This window comes from Alligator sinensis, unplaced genomic scaffold, assembly GCF_000455745.1.
Source record: "Alligator sinensis unplaced genomic scaffold, ASM45574v1 scaffold702_1, whole genome shotgun sequence".
Classification (NCBI taxonomy): domain Eukaryota; kingdom Metazoa; phylum Chordata; order Crocodylia; family Alligatoridae; genus Alligator; species Alligator sinensis.
In genome coordinates this window covers 859,305-870,340 of record NW_005842567.1, presented here as the reverse complement: position 1 = coordinate 870,340, position 11,036 = coordinate 859,305, and the positions used below count along the sequence as shown (strand labels likewise).

Here is an 11,036-nt window from a genome sequence, read left to right as displayed (position 1 = left end):
GGCAGGCGCAGGGCTCGGCCCCCGCCTCCCCTCCCGTCCGGGTCCTCCGCCCCGCTCAGTCCTCCGCAACCCCACGGGGGTCCGTTTCCCAACCCGTGGGTCGCGAGAATGTAGGAAAGGGTTGCGAGAAAACTTTTAAAAGTGGGTCAACACATTTGAAAAAAAGGGATTCTCCTTTCGAGGAGAAAAACGTGAGAAGCCGTGGGTTTCCCCTTGCAGGCTGGCGCTGTTCAAGCCCTCAAGGGGCTGCTTGGGGCCCTGTCCCACGCTCTGCGGGGCGGGGGACAGCGGGGCACTGGGTTGGGACTGGTCACCAATGTTTACCAACGGGTCCTGGTACAAAAAAAGTTGAGAGCCAGTGCCAAAGGGGATGGAGCTGGACTGCTCTCAGTGGTGGCACATGACAGAATGGGGAGCAACGGTCTCAAGTTGCAGCAAGGGAAGCAAGGTCAGAGCTTAGGAAAACCTGTGTTACTAGGAAGGTAGTAAAGCACTGGAACAGGTTACCCAGAGGTTGTGGGCTCTGTCCCTGGAGATTTTCAAGACTTGGCTAGACAGAGCCTTGGCTGGGATGATCTAGTTGAGTATGGTGCTGCTCTGACCTGAGGTCCCATCCTACCTTCACTTTCTATAATTCAACGACGTCCCTTTCCTCCAAGAATGTGTCCAATCCCTTTTTGAAGCTGGCTAAACAGTCAGCCTCTGGTGGCAACAAATGCCACATTTGAATGATGCTGTGTGAAAAAGAACTTCCTTTTGTTCCTTTTAAATTTACTGCCTACAAGATTCGTTTTGTGACTGCAGATGCACAAGTCTCAGGAGGTTTGATTCGTGGTTGTGTGTGATTTTGGGGAGGTGGACCCCATGTGGTCTTCTGTTTAGGAACAACAGCCTGGTCTGACTGGACTTGTCTGACTGGAGATGATTCTGGTTCTGATTCCTGATTCTGTCACCTGCTGTGTGCCTTTCAAGCACTGCTCCGTGCTTGAAAGGCACACAAGTGCTTGAAAGGCACACAGTTTCAAACAACTTTGGGTGTTTGAAACTGAAAACTCATCACGGAAGGGTCTGTGTTTGTGCTGTGCCCAGTGCAATGGACCCAGGTGCCACCCACTACCATATTAAAATATGATCCTCTGCACCTGTGCAAAGTACATATCAAATCCTCCTAAATCTGGTTTTTCCACTTACCAGGAAACTAAGAGGACATTTTACACTCCCTTTGCATGGGTATGAATCATTTCACAAGGAAAGCAGTGAGAACAGAGCTTGTTAATTGCTAAATATTAACAACCCAGGAGTAATTTTTGCACTGTACTTATTTGTGATGAGTCTTAATGTAGATCGAAATATTGGAAACAATACACCTGATACTGTATGTGTCAAGATAACAATATGTTAGTCAATATGTCAAAGGGAAAAAATACCCAGGCATTTAACCATGGCTAAATTACAGGTGTGGTCATAGCTACCATGAAGAGGAAGTGTAGATATATTTTCTGTCATCACTTTTTATCAGGAAAGATGCATGCATTAAAACCTCAAAGAAGGTGGGTGCCTGGGAGAGAGCAGCATGTGAGTGGAGTGGGAGCAGTGACGCACTTAGTCTGCAATCACCCACCGTAGTATATTGAAATGGAGCTGTTTGCCTGGCCTAAAGTAGCAACTCTTTTTCCTGGTAGCAAGACAGAAAATGCCAAGCCCACATCTATGTTTACAACTGGTGAAAATGTAATGAAAGGTCAACTCGACAATACTCAGGGAAGAGCTCAGAAAGAAGCACCCTTTCCTTGGGAAAACACCTCTGAGAATAACTGTCAGTTTGGTGCTTGGAGCAAAAGTCCCCTGTGCCTATTGACTCTAGGGGTAAATGGAAAGGAGAACAGTCAGTCTCACCTGCCCTGGGGACAACTGCTGTGCTGTTGCTGTCCCTGCCCCTGGCTCCTTCCCTTGAACACTATGAGGCTGGTCTTTTTTGGCTTCTAGGATCAGGTGGCATAGAGCTATGCCTGCAGTGGCAAAGATTTGGGGGAGGGGATGGGGAGCAGAGAGAGGGGTTGCTAGAATGACCCCAAGTTAGTGGCCAGGGCTCCCCTCTCCTGCCTTTATTGTGCTGCTGGTAAGAGCAAGATTTAATCTTCTAGTCTCCTGGCATAAAGCATCTTATTCCTTAAAGCAGCACTTTCCAGTGCTCTCAGTCTGAAGGCTGAACATGTTCTTTCAAAAGGCCAATGAGTCACATTGCATACTTTATATATTTCCCTAGGCTCAACATGAGCCTACAGAAGTCCTATCTTGTTTTACTGGGGCTCTCACAATCTGGCATGTAAACAGGCAGTGGATCACTCAGAATTATTCTTTCCAGCCTGGGATGCATTAGACAGAGCAGGAGCACTGCTTAAAACCTGCAGCAGAGTAGGGAGAGCAGCTGCTCAGAGTACTTTTGGCTCATGTCAGATCTGCTCATATAGTTGAAGAGAAAGCTGGGGTAAAAGACAGTAGTGCTTCCTTCTTGCCAGGTAAGGTTCTTTGAGTAGATGTGATATCTTCTAAAAAAGTTCTTTGCAGGCTTTCAGGCACAATCACCCTTCTTCAAGCATAGGAAGTCTCTGCTGTTCTCCTCCTTGCCATGGAGTTGATTTTAATACTTCAGTTAAATATTGTCACATCCAGCTCAGAGGATGAATATTCAATTCATAAGTAAACAGGCCCTTTGCTCTAAACCCAGACACCAAAAGACTGCAGTGTAAAGACTCATACACCTCCTGGCCTAGGCTGGACACTGTTCCCTTAAAATTAGAGAGATTGGAGCTGTGTGGGAGAGGCTGGGTTACAGAGTATATATGCATCATGGACCTGCTCTAAAGCCCATCAAACTTAGTGGGACCTATTTCACTGATTTCATTTTTATTTAAGAAAATGCTTTCTACCTCTTGAGCCTTGAGGTACTCTCTCAATTGGTCTTGAGCCATGAAAAACTTTATTTAAAGCAGCATTTTTAATTTAAAAAAGAAACTTTAAGGGTTGCTCTAAAACAAAAACATGCTGTTCTTGCTAAGTGATAGGACCCTGTCTGTCTTATGTTAACTCTACATTTTTAACATACAGGCTGTGATGACATGGGAATATTAGGTACACTCACAAATGTACTAGGGGTATCAGAAGAAGCTTGTCATGTTTAGAATCCAAGGCCATGTCTGCATGGCAAATAATCATGTCTGGCAGAAGCCACAAGCTCTGTATGGGCTGTCTCCTAAACTGGATGCCCATGTGGCATTTCAGGTAGGCTAAAGTGATTAGCACTGCTAAGTGGTAAGGCTGCTGAGCTTGCTGCCATGCTGCCAGGGTATGAGACAACCCACACGCAGCAGCACAATGTGTTTGAGAGTGCTGCTATAAGGTACAGTAAATTTACCATGTTACCACAGTCTAGTATATAAAATCAGAAGCATAACTGGCAAGGTCTGTGCCCTAGGTGGTGGCGGCAGCAGGAGTGGAAGCTGGTGGTGGCAGCTGCAGCATTAGCAGCAGCTACCATTATTATGCCCACTCTATGTGGATGCCTGGGGCTGGTACCTCAGTTTAAAGCCTATAGTCCAGACTCAAGGCAAGATACATGCTCCAACACTTATTACAGATTATGTAATAATGGTTGTAGCAATGTTTCCTTGAAACTAGCATCTCATGTTTAGAACATCAACCCAGAGGACTGGTAGAGTACCATGTAATAGACTGCATTACACCAGGCAATTTGATGTCAGATGTCACCAACCAAGATGATGACACACATATTTTTAAATTACAGGGCAAGCTATTCAGAAAACATAGCTGCATTTATGAACACTACTGGATTATGGAAGGTAATCATCTCACTCACTGTCAGTGGAAGATTTCAAAGTTTTGGAGCTGGAGAAAGCCAGAGGCACTGTTACCAGATGTTGAAATATTGCTAGAGAATGTAGGAAAGTGTGCAGCAGAATTGTTTGCATCTTGCAGTGACTGGCCCAGAGGTTTTGAAGAATTGCAGGATCTTGTCTGTTCCTGTTGAACTAATTACTGCGTGAGTTATCATGCAGATAAAGATTAGTGTAATTAACCCATGCATTCAATCATACTGAAAAAGTGATATGACATTGTAAAGTCTAAACATGAAGCACCATTTAGTCTTGAATTTTTTGCACTGCCTTTTTATTTAAAATAAATCCTTCTAGTGTTAACCCACATCAATAATAATTTGATCATCCTGCTCCTTAAAATCTAAACCAAGACTCTGTAATAAGTCCATCAGTTGGGTTTCACCTTATTATTATTATTTATTTGCATTGAAGTATGTGTAGCAGGAGGTCCAGTGGCAAAGCAGGTAAGGTGTCTTGTTTTGGCTGCAGAAGTTCAAGTCGTGCTTCAGTTTTAAGCCAAAGTTTACCTCCATATAACCCAACTGTAAATGAGTACCCAGTCATTTGGGTAAGGAGTCAAAGATGGCTAGATATAATGTTAGCCACATCAGTCCTGTGTGTGCTCTTGGTTAAGGAAACTAGAGTCTGTTAAAAATCAGTAGCTTGATTTTTAATACCTAGAGGTCCCATTGTAGGAGGCACTGGAAGTGCATATAGTAAGAGTCATTCACCGTCCCAGCGACCATACATCCTAGACAAGATAGGAAGGAGGTGAAAAGGGAGGCGAAGAGACTTGCCTATGGTCAAATGGCAGTTCAGTACTCTCTAGATTAGGAGTCAGCAACCTGCATGCTGTGGGTCAGATTAGGCCCTGTCACAGGGTACCTAAAAAAAATTGAGATAGGCTGCCTATAGAGCAGGGTGCCCTACCCAGCTCTCGCCCACCACACCTTGATGTTAGTTGCTATACAGAGTGTGGGAGGCTGCCCTGATCTTATTACAATGACCACCCAAATTTTGGTCCTTGCCTTAAGGGCCAATTGCATAGCTCCATATCTTCCCTACATCATGCCCCAGGCCTTGCAGATGGCATCCTTATAGACGTTCTACCAATTGCTGATGCAGCCCTCTCAGGCATTCTGACCCTTTGGCCTCCCTCAGCCCCACTCTGGGCCCTCAGACCACTTGGTCTCTCTGTACAGCCCCTTCCTGCTCTGCTAGACCCCTCAGTCTCTCCTCTGGGTCCCCTGACCCATTGGCCACATACAACCACTCCTTGGGCTATGAGGCTGCTCAGTCTCCCTCCCATTTCATTCCATCCAGGAAGAGCACACACCAACTGCTGAAGCTTCCTTAGCCTGACAAAGGGTTTTTGAACCCGAAAGCTTGCTTAATAACTATTCTCCAACCATTTGGGTTGGTCTAATAAAAGATATCAAATTCACCCAAGGAACCTTGTCTGCCTATGTCCTTAGACCAACACAGCTACAACCCAAACCCCTGCAGTCTCCCTCCCAGCACCTGTCCACGCTGCCAGCCCCTTTTGGTCCCTTGTTTTGGACCCTTTTAGTTCTTCACTCTCCTAGCTGCTCTATAGGCCCTTGGACCCGTCTGGTCCTGCGCTCCATTCCTTGCCCTCACTGGGCTGCTGGACCCCTCTGGTCCCACTACACTTGCTGGGCCACACTCTATTCCTCAGACACCTCTCTGGGCCTCTGCACCCACATAGTGCTGGTCTTCCCTGGCCCCTTTCCGAGCCTCTGGACCCACGTAGTCCCAGTCTTCCCTGAGCAAGTGCTTTTCTGTTGTGGTGTGCTCCCCTAGCCTTCCCCCTCTGTGGGGTAACTCGCAAGGCAGTGGGAGCTGAAGCTTTCCAGTGCCCCATCCTTGCCTTTCTCTGGAGTGACCTATGCTTGGCATTTCCTGGAGGTTACCCTGCCACAGGTAGCCCCACCACACTAACCAGCCCCAGCAAAGTGCAGGTTCAAGTCATACCCAGGACCAGTCTTCAGGCCTTCCTGATCTTACTTGTCCCTCTCTGGGCTCCTCTTAGCTGTCCCATGTTCCTCCTGGGCTGCTAGCCACTGGGCACACTGGCCCTGGCTCCATCTCCCATCTGAGTCCTCCATCTCTGACCCCCAGCTCACTCTCAGACCCCTTTCCTTGACCCCTCCTCCTCAGATGGCCTAGCACCAGCCATCGTCATCTGAGGCTGCACAACTCTTGACCACTTCTTCTTGGCTGTGGCCACACAAGGACCTTTGGCCTCTCCTAGGTCCTGGCCCTGCCTTGGGTCAGTCAAGAACTCCAGGCTCTCCCAGCTCTTGCAGTCTCTGCCATGGTCTATTTCACCCTTTGGCCCTTCCTGGGCCCTGCCCCCACACAGGCTAGTCGAGATCTCCAGAGTAAGTCCTTCAGCTGTCAGCCCTCTCATCTTTGTGGGTTCACCCTCTTGGGCCCCCTCCATAGATCACTCCTTCTCTCTGGGCTCACCTGGAGCTCTCCATAGGCTTTCCTTAATGCAGCCCCTTCCTTCTCTGGGCTCATCCAGGCCCTTCAGTAGGTCTCCCCAAACACTTAAGCCCTTTCAGGGCTCATCTGGCCCCTCAATAGGTCCCTGTGCACTCAGCCTCTCTATCTCTCTGGGCTCATCCAGCCTCTCAATAGGCCATAGGCACTCAGCCCCCTTCTCAGGGCTCTGGGCCCCTGCACTGAGTCTTCCAGGAACCTCCTCCATCCCCTTAGTTTCTACCCAAACCTCCAAATGTTATTCTTCCACTGGCATTCAGGAGCAGCAGCCTTCCTGCTGGGTGATGTTCCTATACCAGCTCCCAAGAGATTACAACCAGCCCTACTCTCAGGGTCTGGGCTTATTCTCTGTCTAACCCCAGCCCTCTTCCAATCAGGTAAATCCCTTGATCAGGCCTAGTCTCACTTGTGGGCCCCCTGGGTCAGCTGCTTCAGCAATTAGCCCTGGCCCCCACCTGCCAGTGGCAGGCACATCAAGTGCCCTGCCCCAGACCACCAAGCAGATTCATTAGGCCTGCAAAGCTAGACATTAGCAGCAATTTTGTGGAAGAAGGAACTAATGGCAATAGCACAGCATGTGATGACAGCATTTAATTATGGAGGGAAACAGCAGCAATAGAGGACTACTACAAACTGAAGAGCAGACACTTGGTGTGGGATTTCCATATACGCGTAGGAGGCCTGCATGGGTGAGGGCCATTAATTTGAATGGAAATTGGTCACACATCTGCTTTGTGCCTTTGAAACTCTCTGCCTTAGTAAATAAAAAAAGCTATGGCAATTACATTATTCCCTAGCTAAACTAGTAAGCTACCAATAGTGAAAAGTTGACTCAGTAGTACTAAGTTGAAAACATGAGTGAGACCCAGTCCATGGAAAGAGGGGCAGAAGCCAGAACACAGATTGCCTGTTCTGGTTTGTTGCATGGAAAATAGTTTAAACATGACAGAAGTACTTCTGTTTCTCTACCTGAAGGCCTGCTGATCCTGCCCAATGTGGTGCCTGGGCATCTTGACTGTCTAATCAGGTCTTTATTGTTTGGAAGGAAAGGCTGGGAGTCTTTCCTCTTTAATGAAAACCTGTCTGCGTTGGTGTCTATTGCTTTTTCATGCGGTTACCCTTTCTCTTCGGCAACTCCTCCCAAAAGGGGTGAATTTCAAGACCAAGTTTCCAATATAAGTGTCCTGTCATATCATCCTCAGGTCCAAAAAAAGAAGAAAGATGTTTAAGAACATTTCTTTAGAAAATGAGGGGTCCTTATGAGTTTTCATACATAAAATTACTTACAATCGGGAGAGAAACTGCGAGAAATACCCCTCCTAAAATCGCTTATCCTTCCATAACACAAATTGCCTCAGATTTCTTTTGAAAAGCAATAAACATCAATATTCCCTCATTGCTCATGTCATAGTAGCAACCAGATGCCCCACAGTGTTAGGTGCTTTGCAAACAAGTGCTAGGGGATTATGAGTTTAGAGTCTAAGAAGAAAGTGAGGTAGGAAGGGTGAGGAGATGCAGATTCAGTCACATATATACAACATTATAATAGACATCACTAATTAATACAAATCTTGTCCACCAACCTTGTCCTCTTGTGCAGAGCTCAGGTGGAGCCATGAGCTTGCTTTCTGCCTCTTTCAGGCACTGAACACGGACTGTGTTTCCACCTAACATAGAATCATAGAAGTAGGGCCGGAAGGGACCTTGTAGATCTTCAAATATGACCCCCTGCCTGGGCAGGAGGAAAACTGGGCTCAAATGACCCCAGCCAGGTAGCCATCAAGCCTCTTCTTAAAGACCCCCAGGGTAGGAGCCAGCACCACTTCCCTTGGAAGTTGGTTCCAGATCCTAGCCGCCCTGACAGTGAAGTAGTTCTTACGGATGTCTAATCTAAACCTACGCTCCAACAACTTGTGGCCGTTATTCCTTGTTATCCCGGGGGGCACTAGGGGAAACAAGGTCTCCCCCAAACCCTTCTGGTCCCCCCTAGTCAGTTTATAGATGGTCACCAGGTCCCCATGACTAAAGGAAGCCTCTGTGTAGGGGCACAAGGATCTCAGGATCTCTGCAGTTTCCCTATCTGTGATTTCATGCACCACTGGGCCAAACTCTGATTGACACTGAACTTCCAGTGGGTGATAACCATCTGTTACCATCTGTGAGAGAGAAATGTTCCATGAAAAAGAAGAACTCAGCATGTTTACTTCCTGAATGTGATACAGCTGGATAGGTGGGGGTACTTATTGTAAAATATATGTACTGGTTGGAATTTCTCCTTTTGCCAAGGGGTCAGCACAAGTTCCATGCAATGCTTAAGCCCTACTAAGATTTAAAAAATGTGACCAAAGTGAGATATAGTGGGATACTTGTTCTCTCTGAGCGACCAATAGCATTGTTCTGACAGGTGCTGACTGTTCACGCCTTTCATTAGTTTCCATAGGACCTAGGGTACTCAGCAGTTTTTTAAAAGGATCATAAATATTCTGGAAATTTAGATGGATCAGACATAATGAAGTTTCATGATCCAGAGAAAACAGCATGCTAGAAAAACTTAATGATGTGTTTGGTTAAACTGGTTGTATTAAAAATGCACATCACATTTGTCAAAACTCAGAGGACACCCTGATTATTACTACTACATGGAGAAAAAATTCTATTTGCGTTCAGGGATAAGATTCTGAAAGACTTGTCTAACAAATTTGAAAGTTATAAAAAAGTAATTGAACCAACTTATTAGGTACAACTCTAAGAACACCTGCAAAGTCCTGCACTTAGGGCGGAAGAGTCCCATGCATCAGTACGGGCTGGGGGATGACTGGCTGGGCAGCAGCCCTGCAGAAAAGGACCTGAGGGTTACAGTGGACAAAAAGATGAATATGAGACAGCAGTGTGGCCTTGTTGTGAAGAAGGCTAATGGTATATTGGGCTGTATTAGTGTAAGCGTTGCCAGCAGATCAAGAAAAGTGATTTTTCCCCTCTGTTTGACACTGGCGAGGCCATGTCTGGAGTTCTGTGTTCAGGTTTTGGGCCCCCACAACAGAAAGGATGTGGACAAATTGGAGAGAGTGGAGTGGAGGGCGGGGGGCGGCTGGGGCACATGACTTGTGAGGAGAAGTTGAGAGAACTTGGCTTATTTAGTCTTGAGAAGAGAAGACTGAGCGGGGATTTAATAGCAGCCTTCAGCTACCTGAAAGGGGGTTTTAAAGAGGATGGAGCTGGACGGTTGTCAGTGGTGGCAGATGACAGAACAAGGAGCAGTGGTCTCAAGTTGCAGCAAGGAAAGTTTAGGTTAGATATTAGGAAGATTTTTCTCACTAGGAGAGTAGTAAAACACTGAAACAAGTTACCCAGAGAGGTTATGGACTCTCCATCTTTGGAGGTTTTTAAGTCCCAGCTAGACAAAGCCTTGGCTGGGATGATTTAGATGGGGATGGTCCTGCTCCGAGCAGGAGGTTAAATTAGACCTTCTGAGGTCCCATCCAACCCTCATTTTCTATGATTCTATGAACTGGTAATAGTAACAAAATCAGAGATACCCTGAGAATGTACTAAGGTCCCAAGGAGCTGAATTAAAATAATAAAGACAGAACATTTTTCACCTCCCTGCTATAAAAAGAAATAAGTAGTACTGACTGGAGTTTAATACATCATGGCCAAATTCCATAATCTTAAGTAGCATCTTAAAGTGTTCTTGTTGACTTTCCTAGGATGTACTTTTTAGTATTGAATAATAGTATCAGGATCTAGTTTTCACTGTTTTTCTCTGTTCCACTGGATTTTTGCAAATACAGTTGCTCTGCCTGGTGAACATTCTAGTTGTAGCCCATTTCGAATATATGTTATTACTTTATTGCAGTAGTTCGCAACCTTTTTTAGACTCAGTACAATCCTCATTAGACTCAAGGAATCCCTTATTAGACTCCAGGCACACCTCCAAAACTTTTCTGAATTGAGCAGCACCCCATTTAAAAAACGAATGTATTTATTACAGAACTTACCTCCTTGCAGAGGGGCCAGAAAGTGGAGGTGGGGGAGCAGCTGGGCAGGGAAGAGCATGAGTCTGCTCTCATATGCTTATGTCCCCACAAGTCACCTATAGCTTCACATTTCCTGCGGCAGGCTTCAAGGATCTCATGGCACCCCAGGGTGCCTAGCAACCTTGTTGGGAATCATTGCTTTATGGCAGTGCTACCCAGCTGTTTTGTCCCAGAGGCTGGATGGATGGTGAGGGGGAGGGGGCATGGCCTGGCCCTGAACCAGTCGTGCAGGGAGAGGGGGTGTAGCCAGGGTGACCACCTTTTGAAAATGGAAAGGTGGGACACATGCCTATCTCCCCTGTGCCCCTCCCCTCCGGCGGCATGGCCAGAACAGAGCTGAGCAGAGTCCATGGGGATGGGAGAGGATGCAGGCTGCCTACTCAGGGCTCCCTGCCCGGCTGCCCTCCCCCCCAGGAGTCCTGTGTTGGCTGTACTGCCATGATGAGGTTCCCCCTGCCTGCTCAGCAGCAGCAAGGGGCACAACTCTGCACTGCTGCCACCATCCCCACTGTTGCTGTGTGTCTAGGGGGGGCTTTGCCATGCCAGCATAGCTGCTGCAGGGCTCCTGGCAGAG

General features: G+C 46.9%; 1 protein-coding gene across 2 annotated transcripts in view; it reads right to left on the bottom strand.

Moving 5' to 3' along the window:
• EXPH5 (exophilin 5) overlaps positions 1–11,036 on the bottom strand; it is a 90,636-nt gene that overhangs the window by 46,345 nt on the left and 33,255 nt on the right. The gene's annotated exons all lie outside the window — the stretch shown is intronic.